Raw genomic sequence first — 18406 nt, 5'->3', positions numbered from 1 at the left:
CTCCATTGAAGAGAGGGCACTTTAAGAAGTTTTAGCCGTTACAACGTGAAGAAGAACATATCGATGGTGAAAGTTCCCAACCTTCTATGTCAATTTTTGGATATTATGTTCTGTTGTCCTAAAATTAAAGAGAAATACGTATTATGACTGTTTACAAGCTCCTATGTCGTTAATTCATGTATCTATAAGCCAATTAATGAAATAACGAAATAGGAGCTGTAAATAGTAAAAATACATATTTTTCTTTAATTTAGGTTAACAAAACAAAACGGCCAAAATATGACATAGGAGGTTGGGAACTTTCACCATCGATATTGTACATAATTGTAGTTGTTTGGTGAGGTTTTCATATATTCTTTAACGTACAGAATGCAATAACGGTTTCGAAAATTTGAAATATCCTAATGCAAATCCTGCCGAGCGTTATGATCGGAGCTGTCACCCCTCGATCCGTCTCTGGCAATCAAGAAAGACGAGAGGAAATACCGTTCGAGAAATAATGCATAATTCGGTCATAAAATATGTCGGGGTTGCCTAGAATTGAACGCTATCCTTCAAAGCTGCCGTAGAGGGGCCGGGGGAGACTCTAGATTTATTGGGCAATAAAGTATTATAATTAAACGGGCACAGGACCCGCGATGTCACCCGTTCCACGTCTATAAATCTAGAGGGTTGGTTGCCACTGACTCTGACTATGCCGGACTTGCTCGCACTCTCTCAGAGAGCAAAGGTGAGGCGGCGATTTTAGCCGGGCCGCCGCCAACGGAGGGGGCGGTTGCGGATTTCACGACCCCTAAAAAATAACCTGTCAGTTAGAGTTCCTAACGTTTTCGAGGTTTCCATAAGTAGTTAGTTGTTTTATCAAAGTAAATAGTTGTCTGTCAGTTTACCGGTGGTTTATGATTCGAAATATCGCTTACGTCTATCAAAATCTCTTCTTAAGTTATTATCTTAGTGCTTAATATTGAGTTAAGTATTTCTACATTTTCAGAATCATTGCTATAAATAATCGTAATAAAATATTCATTTACTTATTATTAATAGCTGACATAAACTTACTGTTGCGCACTTTTTAATGAACGAAGAATAATACAAAGAATAATAATAACAAAAATAATAAAAAGAATACAATTTACGCGTCATTACAATGTGGCAAATTGTAATGAACACTTTTTGTATTCTTCATGTTGTTTAACTTATTTGATGTAGGCATATATTTTTAAAAATCTTTATTTATTTGTTTTCAAAATATGAACTGATTCATGTATGGCTTGACAAGAAAAGCTTTTATATCACTAAATTATAAATTCGGTAAATATTGAATTGGGTAAATATATCAATATCCAGTGAAATAGGCTGAACATTTCTTCTCTCCATGCTATATTCATTACTAAACATTGAATATAATACTGTAGCAATATTTACTGTAAAAACTTACATTTGAAACGAGCGGTTCGTCTTTATATACGAGTTTATTTATAATAACTGTACAGACGGAATTTATCTTATAACTAACTACTCCTATAAATTCGCGCCCTTATATATTGAATACAAAAATAGCAGACATGTTCTCGAATGTTCCAGAAAAATGGAACCGCCCATCCCTAGTAATCCGTAGCCTTGACGGCCGAACATTCTCGAGAAAACCTTTCCTCGCTTGTTCGCTGCGTCATTCTTCCCGATGTTTCCGTAGTGACTGGCTGTCGAGACGGAACCTGTTACTTGCGGTCGGTAATTCGTCACAATACCTATTGACTATCATAATTTTATTCACTCCAGATCTGAAGAGGAACGACGAAGACTGATTAAACCACTCATGTAGGTGACGAGGCCATGATTTTATTCTTCACTCGGGACCTCCTTTCCATATATTTTACCTATAAGGTGTAGTACTCCATACTCCATATCGTTCTGGGTGTCACATGACATTAGCAAAATACTACTCCAATTTTCGAATTTATATGATTTTTCTAATTTGGGGTTACTTTTTTAGACATTTTAACCTCTTTTTTTACAATACTTAAAATCCCGTGGACTGGTCGAGTCATAAATGAGAAGGTCCTCAGAAGAATTAAGAAGAACCGAGAAGTACTGGCATCCTGCAAGGAAAAATATTTGGAACGCGAGGTCCAGAAAGGAGCATCCTGGTTAAAGAATCTCAGAACTTGGTTCAACATTACATATGTGCAGTTTTTCCGTGCTGCTGCACATATGATTAACATTACCGTGATGAGCGCCAACATTCGTCACATCAGGAAGGCACAACAAGAAGAAGAAGAATTTATCACTCTGACAATCAGCTTATTGATACGCTCACATGTACAAAAGCTTGAAGTTTATTTAAAAGCAAAATTATTAAATGTTTATGTATGCTAAGATGGTAATTTAATATGATATATAGAAAGGATAAGGTTTTCTACTTTATACAAATATTTTTAAAACAACAAACTTCATACCCTCTTCCCCTCACCCTCTTATTATTATGGATTTTTTCTACCACTTTATTCTATGAAGCGAAGAACTGATTCCACGTCTTTATTGCCATCGTTTTTTTTTTTGTTCTGGGGTTAAAAAAATGTCTTCAACCCCATAACCAATTATTTTTTACGTCTTCTTTCTTTCGCCTGCTTCTCTTAACTGTTATCTTCCAATATATTATGTAACAAAATCATATGTATACAGGGTGTCCAGAAACTCTACCGACAAACAAAGACAAGGACGTTTCTCAGATGATTTTAAGACAATTTAACCCAATTCACCTAGGCCAAAAATACTTCCTAAGGGAGCTAGAGCTCTTTGAAGATGACGTCTTTTAATTAGTTTTTCCTAAATACCTCCGGAACGCTTCTATTTAGAAAAACAAAAATTGGTAGGCACATTTATCTTGAAGATATAAATCTAATCAATCCATTGCAAATTTCTAGTACCGGTCATAGGCGTCCGTTTTGGGTAGGGGTATGGTTATTTTATCGCATAATTTTTTTGTCTTTAACTTTTAAGCATTTTAAGAGTAACTTTTAGTACTACAATACCTCATAATTTAATAATTTAGTGTCAAAAATGCTTAAAGATTAAAGACAAAAAATTATGCGGTAAAATATCCGTTGAGCTACCCAAAACGGACGCATATGACCGGTACTAAAAATTTGGAATTAAAGAAATCGATTTATCTCTGCAATATAAATACACGTACCAGTTTTCGTTTTTCTAAACAGATTTATTTTCAAATTGACAAAACGAAAAATTTTCAAATCGATTTTTCTAGAAAACGGTATATTCTATCGACTAAAAGCAAGAATAACTTTTAGTACTAGAATACCTTGCAGATTAATAATTCAAAGTCAAAAATGCTTAAAAATTATATAAAAAAAGTTATGCTATAAAATAACGGACCCAATATTGTCCTACCCAAAACGGACGCCTATGAGCAGTACTAGAAATTCGCAATGGATGGAATCGATTTTCCCTGGAAGATAAATATGCATACCAATTTTCGTTTTCCTAAATAGAAGCGTTCTGGAGGTATTTAAGAAAAGCTAATTATAAGACGCCATCTTCAAATAGCTCTAGCTCCCTTAGGAAGCATTTTCGGGCTCAGTGAATTTGGTTAAATTGTCTTAAAATTGTCTGATGAATCTCCTGTCTTCGTTTGTCGGTAGAGTTTCTGGACACCCTGCATATATCTTTAAGTAACGTGTCAGCATGATATAATAAATATGTTAAATTTTTAGTACACACATATTTAATAAGTAAATACCTCTTCTTCTGGAAGTAGTTCGAAGATCCTTAGATAACCACTTACCTAGAACAAAAAATATACATTAATGAAAAATATAAACTGTACATTGTAGTAGATATTTATAAAAGATGAAAGGAAATAAGGGAATAAGACCTTAAGACAAAAAAAAAGTATTCGTATGATATTCTTCAAAGCAATTAAAACAAGAAAATGCTTAATGAGATCCGAGACGTAATTAGTAGGATTTAGAGATGGCGACACTAGTAGCAGTAGGTCTCTGTATACACACATATAGAATAAAAATTTTACTAAATAATAAAAATAAAACAGAGTTAAAACTCTCATGGCTCGATTATTCCACCTTATAAATGAAAATTGCGCTTTATCTTTTCACTAAAACAATCATAACACAGTGTGTGTCATTAATCAGACATCTCGATTGACGTGTGTGTGCGAGCGAGATCGCGAGATGAGTGGCAGAAGGTAACAACACGAGGATGCGTCATCCATCTGAATCCGAACGGAGCGGAGTGGGAACACTTGTTTCCGTTACACCTGGACTCCCCATGGATGATGAACCGCGTTGTTAGAGACCACCCGACAGTGTTGCCGGACACCTAATTTTTCTTCTACACGTGCCAATTCGTCAACGTCCCGTTTTCACGGTATCAACTTGGTAGATATCTGGGTTGATAACATAAGCAGAGAGAAAAGAAATATCGGTGTGGTGTGTATGGTGACGGAATCGCAATGGCCTCATTCAATTTATTTTTTTCTGTTACCTTATACGAAAAAATGTTTTTACTCGTATTTATTATTTGTTAAGTCAGATCAACGACAGATGCAATTTTTATAATAAGACACAAAAATATAGCAACCAAGACGAACTTTCAGGAAATATTTTAATATATCCTGATGTGGTTCGATCTCACACTGATCAGAAAGGACAAAATTGAGATTAGAATGGCATCAATAAATCTGTGTTGTTCTGAAGCTATTCCTTGTAGTTCAGAGAAATAAGGAAAAAAAATATCGTGTTGGTGACACATCCCCCTCCAGGCTGAAACCAAATTTTTCGAGTAATATGGTCATCTATAATAATAACCTATATGTTTCCTGCTGCCGATTTTGATGATATACATAGTTATAAACAAATGAAGATCAAAAAACGGTAAATTTTCGCTTTTTTCGTCTCTTACTAAAAAATTGGGCATTTTAAACAAATTTGAGAGTAATAAACTCATAAACCGTATAAAAAACTTCAATATGGCGTTCGCTGAATATGTCTATCCTTATTGGTTACTTGGAAAATTGCCAAATAAATCATAAATTTTGAGTTTTTATAAATATTCATAACTTATGTAAAAATTAACTTAGAACCTTCTTATTACATGGAATGCTGAGACTTATGGTGCTTAAATTATACCCTAAATTCCAAAGCAATTGGTCAAGTAGTTTAAAAGTTATTTAATTTGTTTATCCAAAATTAATTTTTTTTGCAACACTGTAAGTCAGAAAATGATGAAGTTACAGTAATATTTTGGATAGTTTATGAAAGAAGAAAATTTACAGTATTAATTTAATTTAAAAAAAATGACAAAAAATAATTATAGATATTGCAAAATAATTTTGCAAAAACATGTGAATTAAAAAAATGGGGGGGCTAACTTTGTCCCTAAATGTCCTAGAACAGTTGTTTTTCTTTTTAAATGTGTATAAAAATTCAGTCTTTCTAAATATGAAAGAATAATTTTTCTACGGGTAACGGTTAAAAAGTTATTCTAATTGTTTATAAGTAAGCAAAAAATGGACATGTTTTTGCAAAATAATTTTACACTGTTTAAAATTATTTTTTGTCATTTATTTTTAATTAAGGTAATAGTATAAATGTTCTTCTTTCATAAACTGTCCGAAGTATTATTGTAACCTCATAATTTTCTGACTTATAGTGTTGCAAAAAAATGAATTTGGGAAAAATAAATTAAATAACTTTTAAACTATTTGACCAATTGCTTTGAAATTTAAAATATAATTTAAGTACAAGAAGTCTCGGCATTCTGCGTAATAAGAGGATTCTAAGTTAATTTTTACCTAAGTTACGAATATTTATAAAAACTCAATATTTATGATTTATTTTGCAATTTTCTAAGCAACCAATAAGGTTAGACATATTCAGCGAATGCCATATTGAAGTTTTTTATACGATTTATGAGTTTATTACTCTCAAATTTGTTTAAAGTGCTTAACTTTTTGGTAATAGACGAAAAAAGCGATAATTTACCGTTTTTCGATCTTCATTTGTTTATAACTATGCATATCATCAAAATCGGCTGCAGGAAACATATAGGTTAATAATATAGATGTCCATATTACTCAAAAAATTTGGTTTCGGCCTGGAGGGGGATGTGTCACGAGAAAAACCTTATTTCTCTGGACTATTGTGGCATTTTTATAATCAACTATTTTAAATGGCAAATAAGCCGCAATTTTACCAAAAAAATGAATTTATTAACGTTTCGACGCCCAAGTCGGGTGTCGTATTTTGACAACAACACCCGACTTGGGCGTCGAAACGTTAATAAATTCATTTTTTTGGTAAAATTGTGGCTTATTTCCCATTTAAAATAGTTCATAATAAATCTGTGCTAATAATTAATTGATGGATTCGACCGTTACTTGATGGAAATTCATTTTATTTAACAATAAAACACTGAAAACTTTTGTTTTCAAAACTTCCAGAAAAGGCTATAGCGGGGTAAGATGGTCAAATCTTCACTATTCTGGATACGTATTTGGGATTGGGCACTAGAAAGTACATATTTCGTAATATGTGTTTTCTTCGAAAAAATAAAAAAGATTTCTGAGCGATCCTTTTTAAATAATTTTTGAAGCTACATTGTTATGTCCAAAGACACATTGATTTTTTTCAGATTTTTGGATAAAAATTGAGCTCATGAAAAATTTCTGAATTTTTTTAAAATTTTTTAGGTTAGTTATGTAGGAAATTTTTGGCAGACTTCGAAATAATTACTTTTTGTGCATTTTTTTACGTTCTTTTGAATGGTGGGGTTGGATTTACCATTTTGTCTCAATTCATTTTTGGAAATTCCTCAAAATTCGAACAAATGTTTTTGTACCTCCCCCCATATTTTTAGCGTTTCCTAACCAAACCTTCACTTTAAAAATGTGAAAAAAATACGAATATACATTGTTTTTCCCAAAAACACACTGCTTTTTTGTTAGGTTTTTTTAATCAAAATTAAGCTCAGACATTTTTTTTTAATTTTTCAAAAAAATTTTAGGTTATGTAAGTAATTTTATAGCAGTTGGATTTCCCGCTATAATGTTTTATTAATATCATTCATTAATTTAATATCCTAATCCCCCCAAAAATACCTATTTTTCTAATTTGTTTCATGAAGTAATTTACCCAAAATATTTTAAAGCCGTCCTTGTTTAGAGTATTACAAACTATTGCACAACATTGCACTATGTTAGGAAAATTCCTATTTATTTGGTACGCAGTTACAAAATTTGTTAAAAGTACTGCGTATTTTCTTTTGAGCGCGAAGAACTCATTATACTATTGGCCTGAATTTTAAAAGATCTGAGAGTGGTCTCAGATGATTGGTCGCATCTCTGGTCGGAAGGCCGAGGAGAAATGCTTCGGCTTGACGAGCAAGAGAGGTGACGAAGGTCAGAAGATTAGTCCAGTTTTAAGATCTGAGGGAGTAACATCTGCTCCGCTCGCTGGTACTCGCTTGAATAGGGCGTTGCCCGTTGTGTCTCGCTGGTAATGTGTAGAATTGTCGTTTTGTGAAGATATGAAGATCTAAATCTGTAGTGAGTGCCCTATGAAGATTTTTTTACCCATGATAATGGATTTGTATGGTGAAAATCAGTACTCCTACAACTTAATGAAGCAGTTCTAGAAGCCGGCATTGTCCTTTGTTTCCTGTCTTATTTGTGATGTTCAAGCCCTGATTTCACAGAAGAAATGTCTTTCCTGTCCCGTTTTGAATGCCCTGCCACTCCTCGTGTCAAAAAGACACCGATGTCTTGTTTCCCGTTCTATTGAAGATGAAGCCTTTGTGTCGAAATTATGAAACCCTTTTCCCGTGTAGTTTGTGACCTGTGAAGATGGATTTTGTTGAAATAAAGAGGTATGAGACGTTTTTTAAATTTTGCTAAATTCCAAGTGGAAATATACTAAGGTTTGCTGGTAAATAATTAGATTTTTTTATAGTGCTTTCATGATGAAAATTGTTTGTAAGTAAAACAAAATGGCAGTGACTTATGACATCTGTCAAAGTCAAACTTTTGTGTTGAAATAAGTGGGTCAAATTTTATTTGACATATATACTGCCCAACAAGTTTATTTGTAATTGTTTTGTTTGAAATGTTTAAAACCAGTCAAAAATTTTGAATAAATATAGTAAGAGTTTGCAGTTTTAAATAAACGTTTTTGTAAGTGTATCTACCATTTTATTTCTGTAACCTTTCTTGGAAAAATATTAACTATGTTCTAATGCAAATGAAATAAGTTTTAGTATAGAAGAAAGAAAATGGCATAGAAGCCAGTATTGAGAAAAGATGTTGCCCAGTTTAACCTTAAAGAGGAATCAAAGATGAATGTCCCCCATTAAATACCCATATGTGAACCAGAGGATTTATTTCGAACGGCGTCCTTTTTGTTAAATAGTAGAAAGATCCTCTAGTCTGAGTAAGTACCCTTTTGTATTGGTTATGGTAGTTAGTCCTCTTAACACCCTCCTACCCCCCTTAACGAATCTACGACCCAGCCACCGCACAACAAATGAGCTGTCGTTCGCATGAAGGTTTGCGTGTCTGTTCCTTCTACTAGCCCCATTTAGACCCCCCAGTATTTTTATGGTTAGTTCTTTCCTTGTCCCCATATGAGCAGACATGTAAAACGCTTCAATTTTTGGCAAACTTCTAAATAATTATTTTTCATTAATTTTTTGAATGGCGGGGTTAAATTTGCCTTTTCTCTCTCGAACTTCCTCAAAATAAAAAAAAACCCACTTTTTTGGTGTCTCACTTCCCCCCGCCCATATTTTTACCACATAAACTTAATACTTCATGATAAATAACGATTTTTGATATTTTGTTTGTTATTTCTAATGACGGAATCCGGTTTGCCATATTCAGACCAAAACATGCTCAAAATACAACAAACCCTCTTTTATTAAATTTTTTTTCCCATAATTTAAGCAGCATTGTTTATACGTGACAAATAACGATTTTTGTTCCCCCTTTATTCGAATGATGCGATTATCATTTAAATATTACTGTTTATAGATTAAATTAATAAAATAATTATATTTAATAATTTTAAATTCATATTGCACCTTTTTCCAATTTTTCCTAATAATGAAATTTTATAAAATTACAAAATAATAAAAAATATTCAAACTCATATTACAATAATAGTTTTAGTCTTCGTCACTATCTTCGTTTATTACGGGATAAGTATCTGATATAATAAATAAGATAAGGTGGAGTGGGGTAAGTTCGAACCGGTTTTCGTTAAGTTTGATTTTATAATTTTTTTGTAAATTATATTTCAAATATTTAACATTTTCTTGGTATCAACGTGAAGTAACATTAATCTGCTATAATTCGCATTGCCAAAAACACCAATTTACATTAAAAATTAGAACTTTTGTAAAAGATTTAAAAAAAACAGTAACTATTCCGAACTTGTCCCATACAGGGGGAAAGTTCGTAAACAGCTATTTAAAACTCAATGAAATTTATCTTCATATGCTATGAGACAAAATCGGAATTACTAATCCGTTATTTACATACATTTAAATATAAAGTATGGTTTTTTGCATGGCATCTATGGCCTGCCCGAATTTCTATCAATGCTCCTTTAATTGTTTCTGCTGATTACGCACTTCGGTTCGTTTTGCTAACATAATATCTAACCATTTTGGATCTAAAAAAGGTTATAAATAAATAATTTGAACCAGAAACCATAAAAAGTACAAAAAAACCTTTAAAATTGACTGGAAAAAAGCACAAGTCCGGTCTTACCCCGCTACATGCTCCGAACTTGCCCCGTGCACTAATATTTGCATAGCAAGACCAGAGTAGTGCTTTTTCCAGTAAATTTCAAATAATCGAAAGATTTATTTCCTTAACGTAAACTTTAAGCAATGTTCTTAATACTTATTAAAAATAAATGCACAAGACACCAAATTTGCTGTAAAATACCGGCACTTTCTTCAACAGCACTAGGTTAGATAGTTACCTACTCACTACTCATGTACTCACATTTTATAAATGGCAAAATGTTGGTAGAATTACTTCTGAGTGAGAGACATCTATGTGAATCAGTTCATACCAATCTAGTAGAGAGATCTACCTCTTAACTTGTACAATTAAATGTACCTTACGATCGATTTAGAGCTAATACGAACTTGCCCCGTTTACGATCTTACCCCACTCCACCTTATAGAGTTATACGACTGTAGAGTCCTGTGGTGCCTGATGTTAAATCCAGGAATAGTTTAACCATCACGCTACTTTTATTACAATGATATAGATATTTTAAAACTAACGGGTTTTCACCTAGATATCTTGGTGGCTTAAGCATGTCCTTTAATCTGTAAGTATAACCATCTTGTAATTTCCAACCTTAGTCAAAATTTACTTTCGGTAAAGCACTGATAATGGAATTGTTATTCCGAAAACTTTCTGTGATGTAGCCCTTTTTTGAGGTTTTAATAAAATATACCTTTCATAAAGGATTTTAATAATTTTTTGTGATTCATGGTATACAGCCAGCATAGGAATTTGACTCCCTTGTGTATTAATTGTTAAACAAACTACTGGCATAACAGAAAATACGAATCCATAAATCTTCAGTCGAAGAAAATTGTACACCACTGAGTTATAAGACAGAAATAAGCAACTTTCTTAAATAAATAATATACTGAACATTATACCACTACAACATTAACATCAACCACGATCCCTCAAGCAGACACGACTCTAGGAAACAAGACGCAAACTTGGGTAAAATTTACCTGTGGAAACTTTCTAAATTGTGTCAAACCCCTGCCAACCACCCTCTGCCAACACTCCAGAGCGGATATCAACGAGGCCAACTACGAATTAATCAAACAACAAACAGCAGAGACATGCGGAATGCTCGTGAAACCTCGTGGGAAAACAAATGAAGCGACTGGATTCCGCTTTCAATTTTTCAGTTCATTTTTTGAAGCCGAATCCTGATTGAGTCACTATTAATGGACGAATGAGCGCGTCCGACTGATGGCCGACTGATGGTCCGGTGACGCAGTGCACGAGCACGAGACGAGTGCTAGGCCGAGATGCGGGGATGTATGTATTACCACGAGGAAAAGAAGAAGGAACAAAAATTCAATATGCACGAATAAAACTGTCATTTGAATAAAATATATTATATGTACAGTATGGTGCAAATGTTTGGATTAAATTCGTTATTTCGTAAGCCAGAGACTTTAAGGAAAAATCCTAAAAACAGCTCGACTTTTATTTTTATATTATGATTTCTGAAGTTATACTTTTTTAGGCGCGTTGGGAGTAAATTTATATATGCGCGAAATCATCAAAATCTTGGTACCCGGCGCAGCTCAAACGTTATACGTCCTCTGATTGGGTAATTACAATGACCTGTCAACAATTGTTCAATATGTCGGTTATTTTATTAATACGTCAATGGTTATGGGTAAACATATTGTATGTAGTATATTAGTTTTTATTGTTGCGAGAACAGACACAAAAATCAAGTTTATAATTGTAGTGACTTTTTAAATAGTTTTAAAAGCAACAGGTACGTAATTTTAAATGTTTCAAATGTAATAAAAGATTAGGACCTACATACCTATTTGGATTATGTAGGTACCTAATAACTAATTAGTAGGTAATGCTTTGATTTACTTAATTTGATTACCAATACAATTTCTACCAATCTTCATATCTAATAAATTGCTTTTTTAGTCTATATTTTGTTGTAATTTAATATTTTAATTCCGCAAGATTCAAACTTATTTAATTAAACTAAGCGAATAAGCAACTGTCAAAAAAACGTTTAGTTTTTTAGTCTCGCTCGCTAGCTAAGTTCTGCGTGCGGTGAGTTCAAAATCTAACAACCTTATAGACGCAGGTTCAATTCCCAATGCAAATTTTTATTTTTTTAATTTTTTTATACATTTTATGATTGTAAGTATATTTATTATATTTTTTTTTTCAGAAAATACGTATTTAGTTAAAATTTTTGTCAGCAATTATTGTTCAGTAATAATTTCTTTGCTTAATTTTTCAATGTGTTTGCGTGTGTTTTATTCTTTAATTTTTTTAATTTTTGGTATTGTTTTAATAAAAATTTTGGAAAGTAGTGAGTATTAAAATTAGTTTAATATTTAAATAAAATATAAATAAACTGTTTAAAGTATATTGATTTCGTTGAAATCATAATATAATAGAAGTATAACTTCTTACGTGCGTACAAAATACACACACATTCTTTTTTTGACATATATATCATTACTAGTGACGTCATCCATCTGGGCGTGATGACGTAATCGACGATTTTTTAAATGAGAATAGGGGTCGTGTGCCAGCTCGTTTGAAAGGTTATTAAATTATTTATTCAGTAATATAAACATTAACATAATTATTTATACAGGGTAAAATTTTTACAAAAAATTTTTATTGAATTAAATTAATTGACACAAAAAGAATAATGGATGTAGGTAATTTATTTAATTCAAAATACCTACATTCTACTGCTATCAGAAAACCGAAAAAATGTTCTTTTTAATAACTAAACATTACTTTTCGCTTAATTTCAATGTTCAAGCTGCCACCCATCTGCCTCTTGGCAGTTAGAACATTGACTTTAAGTGAAAAGCAATGTTTATTTACAAAATAAACATTTTTTTCTGTTTTCTGACAGGAGTAGAATGTATTTTGAATGAAATAAATTACATACATTCTCCTTTTTGTGTAAATTAATTTAATTCAAAATAATTTTTCGTGAACACCCTGTACCTAGAAATAATTAAGTGGATGTTTATATTACTTAATAGAGAATTGAATAAACTTTCAAATGAGCTAGTACACGACGTCTATTCTCATTTAAATAAATCATCGATTACGTCATCACGTCCAGATGGATGACGTCACTAGTATACCATATATGCCACAATATCATAACTTAAAAAATAAAAATCGACCTGCTTCAGGATTTTTCCTTAAAGTCGCTGGCTTACGAAATAACGAATTTATTCTAAACCTTTGCACAATACTGTATATTTTAATTATGGGAAAAGAGTTAAAACAATAAAGTATAATATGTCTGGATATTGATGTTACAATTAAGGCATATGCCAAATTATTTTAATAATTAGATTATGAGGACTGTATTATACATAGGTGCGGCTAAAATGAATTAGGAGAGGTAAATATGTAATCGAGATAATATCTAAACCAAGTTTATAAAAGGGCTTATCAATATACGTATTCTTTCACTCGCGGATTGATAATCGTCACATAGGCAGGTTTCACACTCGGTGGTTTATCGAGGGTCAAACACTGGGATGTACTGTCTTTCTATCTTTCGCGGATACATATGTACCCGTCACTGTTTGCGTTTTAAACTAGTTCAAAAGGAGAAAAAGCGTTTGTTTATTATAAGAGAAGGTACTTATTACGGTAATGTGTTTGTTGAACTGGTCTTTACCATTGAAAGAGGAAACAAGAGCAAAAAAATCGTCTTTTCTGTCCGGGAGTTAGAATCATAGAGAGTTATTTGCACGTCTGTTGCCTGTGGGGGTCAACAGTCACGAGATTCGCGTCTTAGCCCGATCAAAGAACAATCTCACCCCAAAAAAAATAAAGTAAAGATGAAAATTTGGGAATAGGTAGTTGAAATTGTCTATTATATAAGAAAAAGTTTACACTTCTATATACCCTCCACTTTACAAAAATGGAGGGGAATAATACCCCCTCTCGAAGGTAAAAAATATACATTCAAAATTAGACCAGAACTGGATAAAATGACTAATTCTAAACAACTTTTGTTCTATAGAGTTTTTTCGCTAAGTCAATACTTTTCGAATTATTTGCGAGTGAATATGTTCATTTTTAACAAACAAAAACATGTTTTTGGACGATTTTTCGGAGATAACTCAAAAAGTAAGTATTTTATCGAAAACAATATTCTTAGCAAAAATATAGCCTATAAAAAATTGAAAAAATGGTGTATGCATGAGGTCTGTAGACCCAGTAGAAGCAAAATTGTAGCTAGTGAAAAGTAGGTTCTTCTTCGTCAAATTCCAAATCGAATATTTCAATGTGAAATAACCCAAAAACGGAGCACTTGTCGGGGAAAATTCATTTTAACTTTTTTAAAGTGTTTAAAAAAAGGTTTACTTTTGTTTAAAAAAAAAAACTTATAACATTAAAAGTAAGTGAGTTACGCTCAAAATATTGTTGGCCCCTTTTATTTTTTGGTAAAAAAAATCGCGAAAATCACGCCCTAATTAGCATCACAAATAAATTCTATCATTACCACTTGACAAGTTACTTTGCTTATGTATTATTTATATGATCTGTAGGTTTCATCGGTTATTTTTGAAAGTGCTTATTTTTGAAAAAGCTGTAGTTAAAATGGCTTGAACGAGTAACTAATTACGAGTTTAGGCATATTTTGAACAGCCATAGCATAATCAATTTTTGCGTAACAAGTAAACAAAAAATCAAAAATATTCAGAAAAGCAAAACGAACATTTTATTACTATTTGAGATTGTTGGTATTACTAATAATTTTTAAGTGAATTCCATAAAAAATTCCATTTTTTTTATTTTAAACCCAATTTTTTTCAAAAATGAGCACTTTGAACCAATGAAACTTATAGATAATAGATAACAAACAATACAAAAGTAAAGTAACTTGTGAAGCGGTAACGATTAGTTTTATTTGGGAAGCTAATTAGGGGGTGATTTTTGCGATTTTTTAGCAAAAAATAAAAAAACCAGCAATATTTTGAGCGTAACTCACTTACTTTTAATGTTGGAAGTTTTTTAAAAAACAAAAATAAACCTTTTTTTAAACACTTTCAAAAAGTTGTAATGAATTTTCCCCGAAAAGAATAACCTACTTTTCATTAGCTACAACTCTGCTTCTACTGGGTCTACAGACCTCATGCATACACAATTTTTTTCATGTTTTATTTTTGTTAGAAATGAATATTTTCATTCACTCGCAAACAACTCGAAAAGTATTAACTTAGTGAAAAAACTCTATAGAGCAAAAGTTACTTAGAATTAGTCATTTTATACAATTTCGGACTTATTTTAAACGTATATTTTTTCACCCCTGAGAAAATATTTTTCACTCCCTATTTCCCAATTTTTGTAAAATGGAGGGGATGTAGAATTGTAAACGTTTTCTTATACATATAATAATAGACAATTTCAACCAGCTATTCCCAAATTTTCATCTTTCCTTTATTTTTATGGAGGTTTTCGTAAAATTTTGTGTTCCCTGATCGGGCTATCTGTCCATTTCGAGAGGAGAGATCAGTGAATTTTTCGTTTGCAGTGTCTAAGAAACTGTATATCTGGGATATACAGTAATAGTCCAAGCAATGAAGCTTAAAACAGGACAAAACCTCGCAATTTTTACAGAATGGATCGATTTGCTTGAAAATTTGAGAAAAAGTAGTGGATCGTCCAAGCATCAAAATCTATATCATGCCGAAAGGCGCTTTTATTATGGGGGTGGTTGCCACCCCATCTCGGGGGTAGAAAATTTTTATGGTATTTTGACCGCAAAATTGATAAATACATTCATTCTAAGCAAAAAATGTTCTATACATTTTTTTGATAAAATTAAAAGTTTACGATTTATTCGCTATCGAAAGTGTTACTTTTATATCGAAAAAATCAATGTTTTTAATAAGTTTTCTGCTAATAACTCCAAAAGTTTTCGTTTTAGCAAAACAACTTTACTTAATAAAAATGTACCTTTTGAAAAAATAAACAAAACCGTTTTTGTAAATTTGCTTTAAGACCAATAGTAATCGAGCTATACTTTATTATATGTTGGCTCTTCTTCGTCAAATGCTAAATATTGTAGTTTCAAAGTAAAAAGACGGGAAAACTATGCATTTTTCGAGGACAACTTGTTTTAACTAATTTAAAGTATATAATAATATCTATCTTCACAAATATAAAAAAAGTCTAGCTAAAAAATTAAGTGACTTATAATGAAAAGAATATCAGTCCCTATTTATTTCAGCGAAAAAGTATTCGGAAGCAACCTCCTAATCACCATCCTAATTAAAATTAGTCATTGACCTTATTTGGTATTTTTTATTTATGTATTACTAATAGGTTCTAGAAGTTTGACCGGCTTAGAATAATTAGTTTTAAAAAACAATGGAGTTAAAAGCGAACAAAGAATTTTTGTCGTTTGGAAAAAATGGAATTTTCTCCAGAATAGCAAGATTAACATCAGAAATACGAAAAAATATTTAGAAATGAGATTGTAGCTTATTTAGTTCCCAAGAAGCTGGTTTGCAAAAATTTTTTCTACGGCAAAAAATTAAGTGAGCTATTGGCAATTCAAACTTGTAATAACATGCAAAAACCACCTTTACCAACCCGTTCAAAGTCACCTCTTTCTGCGACTAAGGATTTTAAAAAGATTTAATGTTAACAGGCATATAGATCCTGTAAACATCTACAAAATTATTTTTTACCAAACTTTCTAAAGTAAAAAATAAAAAAGTTACGATAAAAAATCAATATATTTTTTTGAAAAACAAAAAGAGGGAAACCAATTGGAAACATAATAATGTAAGTTAGCGGTGTTTTTAGTCATCAGCTTTATTCATTCTTATTTATTTATGTATTATTAATAGATTCTAGAAGTTTGACTGGCTTAGAATCATTAATTTTTAAAAAACTGGAGTTAAAAGCGAATAACGAATTTTTGTAGTTTGGTAAAAATGCCATTTTCTTCAGAGTAAAAAGATTAGCATCAGAGATACGAAAAAATGTCTCCATATAAAATTGTTGGTTATTTAATTCCCAAGAATATGGTTTAAAAAATTTTTTTCTACGGCAAAAATTGTGTGTTTTGTAAATGAGTATATCAAAATACATTGATTTTTTCGATATAAAACTAACACTTTCGATAGCGAATAAATCGAAAACTTTTAATTTTATAAAAAAAATGTATGGAAATTTTTTTGCTCAGAATGAATGTATTTATCAACTTTTGCAGTGAAAATATAAAAAATTTCCAACCCCAAATGGGGTGGCAACCATCCCCATGATAAAAGCGCCTTTCGGCATCATATATAGATTTTGATCCTTGGACTATCCACTACTTATTCTCGAATATTCAAGCAAATCGATCCATTCTGTAAAAATGGCGAGCTGAAAAGCTTCGGTTCCTGGCCTATAAATGATAAGTGGGACCCAGACGTAGATATTAGGATCCGAATTGAAATAGCAAGATCCAAATTCATAAATATGAGAAAGTTTTTAAGCAACCGCAACCTAAGCGTTAACCTTCGATGGTGCGCCACAAAATGCTATGTACTCTCTACGCTACTTTACGGAGTAGAAGGGTGGACGTTAACAGCAGCAACTATAAAGAAGTTAGCGGCTCTAGAAATGTGGCTGTATCGACGCATACTGAGAATACCTTGGACAGACAGAGTGACTAACACAGAGGTATTGAGACGAATGGGTAAAGAGGTGGAATTGTTAACAACTGTTAAAAGGAGGAAAGCGTCATACCTGGGCCATGTGTTCCGTAATGATAAGTACAGTCTGCTACAGCTTATCGTGGAAGGCAAGATTGAAGGTAGAAGAGGTTTGGGCAGAAAGAAGAAATCCTGGCTGAGAAACTTGAGAGAATGGTTTCAAATACCAGAAGCTGCGAACATAATGCATGCGGCACAAAACAGAGAAACCTATCGTTTGATGGTCGCCAACCTTCGGTAGAAGACGGCACATAAAGAAGAAGAAGTGTCTAAGGAAGGAGAACGAAGAAGATCACACAAATGATGCGGTGCAGGAAGGTTGGAGCGCGTGGAATGTTGGAGCGTTCGAAAATTGGCGATCTTCGTTCTGCATGGTGAGTTCTGTCATTTGTTGGTAAATCAACACGGTTCAAAGAAGTTCGGAAGCTGGCGCGCAAAATTAAACTAAAACCTCGATACTTCACGCTCTTTGGGAATGGCCTGATTACATTTTGACGCGACAACTGTGTTGGAGCGAGGACTGGCAGTCAACTCGTCATTGGATCCCGGCTTAAGTCTTAAGTATTTTATGGTATTTTATGTTTTAGATGCTGTTACATTGAGATTTATTGTTCATAAAGGAAAAATCAAATCGCGTAATTTCAGAAATTATGCATTTCACATCTATTCTTTCTATAATTGAGGGGGTTAGAAGTAAAACGGTTTAAGTGCACTTTTTTAAAATTTTACTCTAAGTACAGATTCGCATACTTAAATGGTATTAGAGCTTGGTGGTAAAACAATTTAAGCATATTTTGCTTTACAGTCGCCATCTATCGCCATTACATTTAGTTCACTGAAAACAATTACAGTTTGCTTTGGTAGTAAACAG

General features: G+C 32.2%; 1 protein-coding gene and 1 non-coding gene across 2 annotated transcripts in view; both read right to left on the bottom strand.

The window, feature by feature from the left end:
* Window positions 1-18406, bottom strand: part of LOC114326539 (protein tiptop-like) — a 237274-nt gene that overhangs the window by 173433 nt on the left and 45435 nt on the right. The gene's annotated exons all lie outside the window — the stretch shown is intronic.
* On the bottom strand, window positions 6243-6405 carry LOC126884152 (small nucleolar RNA snR34). Its single transcript, XR_007697870.1, has one exon. It is a non-coding gene; the product is annotated as a small nucleolar RNA snR34 (small nucleolar RNA).

The sequence above is a fragment of the Diabrotica virgifera genome, chromosome 4, assembly GCF_917563875.1.
Source record: "Diabrotica virgifera virgifera chromosome 4, PGI_DIABVI_V3a".
Lineage (NCBI taxonomy): Eukaryota > Metazoa > Arthropoda > Insecta > Coleoptera > Chrysomelidae > Diabrotica > Diabrotica virgifera.
This window is presented reverse-complemented; position numbering and strand designations above follow the sequence as displayed.